This window comes from Labrus bergylta, chromosome 15, assembly GCF_963930695.1.
Source record: "Labrus bergylta chromosome 15, fLabBer1.1, whole genome shotgun sequence".
Classification (NCBI taxonomy): Eukaryota; Metazoa; Chordata; class Actinopteri; order Labriformes; family Labridae; genus Labrus; species Labrus bergylta.
In genome coordinates this window covers 12,444,519-12,452,692 of record NC_089209.1, presented here as the reverse complement: position 1 = coordinate 12,452,692, position 8,174 = coordinate 12,444,519, and positions in this window count along the sequence as shown.

The following is an 8,174-nucleotide window of genomic DNA, read 5'->3' as shown; positions in this document are numbered from 1 at the left end:
ATTCATGACTACAGTTTCTCAGGAGACTCTTTAGAGTAACAGATAGCTATTCATTACCAAAAGCGTTGATGCATTTGGGATTTATGTGTGTGTACGTGTGTGTGTGTGTGTGTGTGTGTGTGTGTGTCTACAGGCAAAGGTACAGCTGGGATTGCATATCCAGTCACTTGGCTCTGTGCAAAAGCTTTGTGGTATGGTCAGCATCTCAGTTCATCGGCCAAAAAAAACAAAACATTTTTGTGACAAAGCGAGAGAGAGCTGCCCTGGCGTGACTTCGGACAACCATGACAACAGCCTATATTATTCAGCGGACAGAACAAGTATCCTTTTTCTACTTATGCCTCTTGTGAGAGTCGAGACCTTTTTATGTCCTGTACTCTCAAAGATCTTTTCATACCGTTAAGTCTGAAAAGTCTTTAAAACAAATATATGAACACATTACTGGACACATTTCTTTACTGATGTATAATAGTAAATGTTCATCTGATGCTTTGAAGGATCATATCCAAGCATTGATTCATTAGGAAATCACATGGAGGACAATAACAAAAACCTTCAGCCATCGGTGATGACATCGGTTATAACTTCTCATATATTCAGTCCATGATACATGTTTGGAGCCTAACTGTTGAGGAAGACTCTCAGTAATTATTGAACTGCTCATAACGGCAGAGTGGCACCTCTATAAAACATCTTTAATCAATATTTCATGAGCTTATATGCAGATGTTCCTCTCTTCCTTGTGGGTAAGACCCTTGAAAAACTTCTCTTGCATACCAGTTTTAAATATTCCTAGGTTGATACTGATGGAGTTAGGATGGCACATTAAAAAAAATGAATCACATCAGAAGCACACTGACTATACTGTATGTCATTGATACAAAGTCAGTTCTGGCATCTGGAATCAAACGTCTCAATTTTCGAATTCTCTGCAATTCAAGCTGCTAAATGCTTTGAACCATACAGTACAGTCGTACTATTTAGAAACACATGTCTGTGTAACAGTCTTTGAGCTTCATTCTGGAAACATTGAAATGTCCTGGCTGCTCAGATAAACATGATTATACCGATTGTGATAATACTTAGCACACTTAACAAAATAGAGCCATCATGACAGCACTTATAAACAATTTGGAACAAAATCCTAATTTGTGTGCAAAGGAAGGTCCAGTTTTCTGCCATCCATTGCTGTACTTTATTACTGTTCATTGCAGCCGATGTCATCAAATTGTTTGATAAATGAGCCGCCTGATGGAGAAACAACGATCAAAAGGCAAGCAAAGTGCAGGATGACATCTGCCTCCATTAGCCTGCAAGCAGTGGCAGTTGTCTTTATTAAGCCCCCCCCGCCCGCTTCACACTGCTACACATTCATCACACATTATTTTTGCAGCTCTAGAATCCAGCGAGCACCCACCAGTCTAAACGCAATACAGACAAGTCAAGCAAAATGCTAATTAATATGCCTCACCAGGGTGAAGACTTAATAGAAGCTTATGATTGACCCACATTTAACGTAAACTCTCGGGGTAAAAACGTATCTCTGTGGCAGCGCTCAATTTTCATCGCTGACAGCCACCATTCAAATCCCCTTTTCCCAATCACACAGTTGCCTTGGAAACACCGGCAGCTGCCAGGCGGTCGTTTAAAAATTCCAAAATGAAGCGCCTGGATCTGTGGAAATTCCAGCGGGAGGAATATCATCAGGCAGAGACACATGGGTCCAAGAGGAGGGGGGATAACACACATGGACGCACACTGTTAATTTGCTTTCCGCAGCACCTTGTTTCCTGAAACGGTGCATTTAACAATTATCCTGCGTGATCTGAAATGACACAAAGGAAAATTGAATGAGGAAGTAAAGGCTAAGCTGTGTACTTAGTGGTTTGTGTTTTATGGAGCGCTTTTATGCTCCAGACCATCTTCCTTGTTTGTGCAGGCAGTGCACTGTGCAGAGTTTGTTCTTCTCCCAGTTTCTTTTTTTTTTATCACGCCAAAACTGCTGTTGTGGGAGAACAGGGCAATTTAGCGAGCAGACACGTTAATTAGACCCTGTGTGCTATTCAAGCAGATAGGAGAAGTTTAAAGTCCCTCTGTGTGCACACACACACTTATGATTCCATATTAAGGGGCAACAGTCTGTCTGTTCGAGATCTCAACAGGGATTCCACTTAGTGACTGTCGCCGAGCTCACAGCGTTGTTTCAGGTTATTTTACGGGACATTGTTGTATTGATACACTAATTCCAAGGATCGATGATAGGGCTGCACAATTAATAATAATACCTTTATCTATATATAAATGTTTAAAACAGGTTACAAAGTGCTTCACAGCAGGAAATATAAGCTAACAGACAGTAAAAGATATTTTGTCTTGAGTTGAGATATAAAATGAGGGGCCGACTCCACAAGGCTGATCTCCTCTGGCAGGCTGTTCTTAAGTCTGGGGGCTTGACAACAAAAGCCCTTTCACCTTTAGTTGTCAGCCTGAACCTTGGAACAGGTAGCAGAGCACAACCAGAGGATCTCAGCAAATCTCATAAATATAGGGAGGGGCCCGCCCATGTTGTGCCTTAAGCGTAATCGAAAAGTATCTTAAAATCAATCATAAAATCAACAGGCAGTAAGTGAAGGGAAGGTAAAACTTCGGTTTTTCTTCTTATCATTATACCTACATGATGTTCATGGTGTTTAGCTTTGGTGAAAAGCAATATGGCAAGTAGCTTAAGGATAATAAATGACAACTGTGTGTCTTCATCAGGTCTGCATACCAAAACCACAGCCGTGCTTAGGCTGGAACAGAGACACATAAAAAAAAGGAACAGTATAAAAAAGGAGAGCAAAAGCTACTTTACATAAACAAGTCATCCATTAAAATGCCTGCTCACCTCTCACCACAATACTTTTATCCTCTCCAAGCCCACATTTCAGCTCGCCTGTATGTCCATCAAAGGTTTTTTTGGTGTCGGACACACTGTCCAGCTCTGGCTATTCACACCTACAGTTTTGCCCCTGCATAACCTTGTATTACTCACACATCCCGGAGGCCAGTAAATGGCTTTAGCTAACTCCCCTGTATTGTATGTAATAAAAGGAAAAGGTCAGCCTGAATCACAGCCTGACTCTCTCTCTCTCTCGCTCTCAAAATTTCATCCTGCAGAGCCAGAGACTTTAATGAATGCCACAGTCTTTCCATCACAGAGGGGTACAGCATGGCTGCTTAGCATCTCCACACAACTTTTTGTTCCTGTGTAAGAAACTGTTACCAAGGAGCGCAAAGAGAAATTCACCAGGGGGTAAAAACAGCTAGGGTCAAATATTTTTTGAAACCAGTTAACATGTGTATAATACCATAATGCAAGACTAGTATGAAGAGGTTATAGATGCTTCATTTATAACCAGGAGGGGTTCGAGTTTAGCCTTGTGGTTAGAGTGTGAGGCGGCAGGTAAGCAGGGTTCAAGTCCGACCCACGACATCTGCCAGTTTTCTTCCTCTGTCTCTCTTTACTGCCGTTTCTAAGAAAGACAAAAATGGCCCAAAAAATGTGTCCCTGCAAAGTTATGGGACTATTAAAGTGTATTACATGTCTAAACATGGGATCAAGTATGACTCAAAAAGATGTAACATGTTTTCTTAGTGCTGTGAATGTAATATCTATTTTTTTGTGTTGTGTTTACGTTTTGTTCTCCCTCCTTCTGGATTTATTTATTTACTAATTCATGGTTAGTCTGCCTCCATGAAACATACAATAACATAAAACATGTTCTACCTATTCCTGTATCCTGATTACAAAAATATGAGCGTGTGCCATACCTTTGAAAAAAGTCACTATGGCTGATTTGCTATATAAATAAGACAACTCTCTAAACACACTTTAGGTCATTACACAAGCAGCTCCCTGGTTATGTCTCTTTCATCTCCACACTTCTAAAAAGACAAGCGTGTCATCACGGCACAGTGTGGAGACACTGCTCTAAATTATTGCTTACACTAAACTACCAGAGGAAAGCAAAGGCAGCTCTAATTGCCGCTCTCCCTGACCTCAGAGACCAGAGGCTGCCCAAACAGCAAGTTACCAACAGATTTGGAAGAGCTCGTTTTAGGGCAGACAAATTAGGACAATGAATGGTTTCCCTCCCCGTTGGTGTGTTAGCTCTACTGCCTTTCATGATAAATGTCAAGTGTCTTATTTTTAACATTTTATTATTGCACCTAATTTTCAAAGAAAAATATTGAAACACCTGAACACTTTATTTGAGTTCAATTTATTAAAATTCAAAAATGGTCATCAGGAAATTGAAATGTATGGATGAGTGGTTTGATCATCATTAATGCCCTGGTGCCTGCTGCGGCAGCCCACACACGGCCCATTGTTCCCCTCTTTCAAAACGACAGCCAATTCTAGTCTGGACGGACGTGAGTGGTGTGTTTTAAAGAGACGTGATAACCTCCGTGCTCTTCATATGGGGGATCTGTGTGACCTAGATAAGGATCATGAGTATTTATTACTTTCACAAGAACCCTCAGAGTGCCACTTTGGATTATGGATGTCTTGGGAATATTGAACAAATATTGAAGAAGGGGCTTGGGTATTTGTTACTCAATACCACTCGGTGAAAAAAAACAAAAAAAAAAACAGTCCTTTTTAATCCAAAATAATGCTCAAAGCAGGATGTCAAGAATGTCCTTCAGCATGCTACTGTCAGTATTATAGAGAGTATAATGTTGCCTCACAGGGAATATAAACAAATACCTTGATGAGGTAGTTGATTATTGATGAGGTGCAGCCATATATATGATCTTTGGGTGTGATCAAATATGTATTATGGGAGACAGAGTACATCCTTGATGAGTTTGTTATGCAAACTAGAACACATAAGCATGTTAGCCAGATGCTACTGTGTGGCTGGGATTGCACCTCTGAGTGGGTTTCACCTGATGAGTGCCCATCAGTTGTTGTTTTTTTGTTTTGTTTTTTTAAAGAAGAGTGAAAATATCAGAAGCATATCTCATGGGCTTTGATGAATGTTTTCCTCTCTCACATATGATTCCACATTAAATCACATCGCAACAGTAAAGGAATAATTAAAAGGAAAGCACTAAAATTTAATTACATTCATGATTAAAAAGAAACTTCGCAGTCTCCCCTGAATGCAGTTAATGATGGAATTAACGGTGGAACTATCTCATGCAGTCAAATAACGTGGTGCAGCTCTGCAGCTGCTTTCAAAACCAGCCATGATTAAAGTTTGATTCCTTTATGCTGGAACACGGCACGCCTTGCATATTGAAGTGGGAGAAACTAAACCACTCTTTCCAAACAGAATGAAATATTTCGTCAAATGAAATGTTCAAGAATTTCACAGACACACATACACACAAAAAAAGATATCCCTTCACAAATCAGACATTCTTATATTGCCAGAAAATCAAATGCACTAAAACAACTCATCTTCATCAGCTCACAAATATTAACTCCAAATGGACACTGATAAGAAAGGTTAGAGAACAGCAATTGGTCCACAACAGCAACAGCCACAGCTAAATGATGCAAAGAGCAAAGTCTCAAATATAAGAAGACAGGTAAAGAGACACAATGAATGTGAAATGGCTGTGTGTTAAATATGGTTGAATGTACAACGGTTAATAAATCAGAGTTTAACCACAACAGGGCAATGCAGGTCTCCAACTGACAGAAGGGTTTCTCTGCACATTGACAGATTATTACATGAATTAACTAGTGAAGGAAATCAATATTTTGAATTAGAATTTCTGACCTGGTTATCATTTAAATAAAGATTGTATTTCACACAAAAAACTAGTCCCTTAGACTACAGTTTCAACTGGTTCTGTGCAAAAAGTCAACTTTGTCACCTATTTTTTATTCCAGTGTTAAAACAAGCCAGCTTTACTATGACGACAACATTCACAGAAAGCAACACATGACTCGTTTTTTCACCCTCTCCTGTGTGTAGGAACAAGTCTTCCATCTCTTCGTCATGGCTCACAGAGCCTGACTGATTAAACTCCACTTCAGTGCCTGTTGTAATTATACACACACAAGACCTCAATTTGTGTTTATTAGTACTGTGGTATCTTTAAACCACATATTACTGTAAATTGAAATGGGCCGTGCAGGCTGAGGGTTTGGATGGTGGCCATTTTGTTTTGGTCTGCATACCAAGACATTGCGCTTTGCATTTCTGCCCATTCCCTCATTGCAGAATGTCCATATGTGGTTACCCTTGAATTTTATTTTTAATTTCTCAATGGACATTTTCAGCATTTGTATAAAAGAAGGGCGTCATTGCAAAATAGGAATCTTGTGCTCTGGGCACTAATGAAAGCATGGCCGACCAACTAGAGAGCAGAAGGAAACAGCTCCCTTATGAGCCTTTAGACAGTGTTCACTCCACCAGGGAGAGGAAAGACCATTTTGAAATTGCAAGGTCAGAGTTTCATCCCACCCCCATGTCTGTTTTAGATACCCCTTCTCCCTATTTCCTCACACACATACACAGGACAAAGAGAGAAAATCAGTACACAGATGACCTCTTCCAAAACCCAGTTTTTTCTCAGATTTGACTTCTGTACCCTGTTCTGATTCCTCTACATTGTTTGACCCAGTGCAGCACTTGCTTCATCCTTCTTTCTACTGCTCATGCTGGTCTTCACATTAAAGCACTCAACATCAGGAGCATAGTATCACAGAAGCAAAGGCAGAACATAGCAAGAAACACAATAAAAACCAGATGCTAGAGGCAAACTTCAATAAATTCAGACAACAGCATCCACAGCTTAATGGTCCAAAGTGCCAAAACACGGCTACAATCGTTAGCAACGGGAGCTAGCTATTTCTTACCTCGAGAAGTCATGGTTAGCATCTTGGTACAGATGAAATACAACTTCTCTTGCTCCCGACAAATTCCATCTTCCAGCTTGAGTCAAGTGAGTCTTACTTAGCCTGTAACTATTAGGCCTACTTTAATATAAAAACTATTCTTAAGTCACTAAATAACAGTATGATGGCAGATTTGACCTTTCTCTGTCTCAGAAGTACAATCACAGGTGAATCCAATTTGGGTATGCTAACGATGACTCAGCTCAAAAAAGTTCCCTGGACGCTAGCTAGCAATAACAGCAGAGCTGTGAAACCTGCTGAATTTGATCCAATGTGGCTTTTATATAACATAAACTACCCAGGGTTTTCAGATAAAGGTGTATGTGTTTTTTCTTCAGCAAGGCCCTACGATAGCAAAACAGCAGCCCTAGCATGTTAGCTTCCTTTGACATGCTAAATGCCTGGCACAGGGATAAAAAGTGAATTTATTGTGAAAGAAACAAATCATTGTTTGTTAGTTAAGTGCTACATCTGGCAGACAGTGAAACAGAGAAATGGGAGCCGAAAGTTTAAATAGTCCAGCCTTCTGGCCAAAGGTGCGTTTGATTTTATCTCAGCTTGTAGAGTGAGTCACATGATATTGACTGTCAAAGCTAGTTAGCTTGTTCTACATTTAATTCTATTAAAAATGCATGAGACTTTTTATTTTACAACTTTTTGACCTGATAAATTGATAAGTCATTTTAAAAAATAACCAACACATAATGACAACAAAAATAAATCTTAGTTTTAGCCCTTTTGTCCTATTTTAAAAAGCTGACATGACTGCTGTTTCCTGGCTAACTTTAACTCCGCCATGTTGGGATTGAACTCTTCCCAGGGCTTTCGATCACATGTCATGTAAATGAGATAAATCGTTTTAGAGGGCAAATTTTAAACTGTGGAAAAAAAAAAGATAATTTATGAAGTGATTTAAGAAGAATCCATTTAGTCACAAAGCCTATACATTTAAAGTGGAATCTATCTACAAGATCAGCCGTCTATTTTATACATTACATAAAAGCAAATATAAACTAGTGGTCTGCTTTGTTATTTATCTTAATGCATGTCTGGACATATCAAAATGAGAAGAAGAAAAAAATCATAAAATAAAGTATGATATTTAAATGTGACTGTTTAATAAGTAGAAAATAAGCATAATATGCTCTTGAAAAAAAAATGGAGAAAATGTGATGTCATCTTTTCATATGCCAATATTTAGAAATCGCAAATTAATTGTTTTGTTATGTGGACAAATCACTGCTCATTTATCTTGTGATTCTGGGTTAATAAT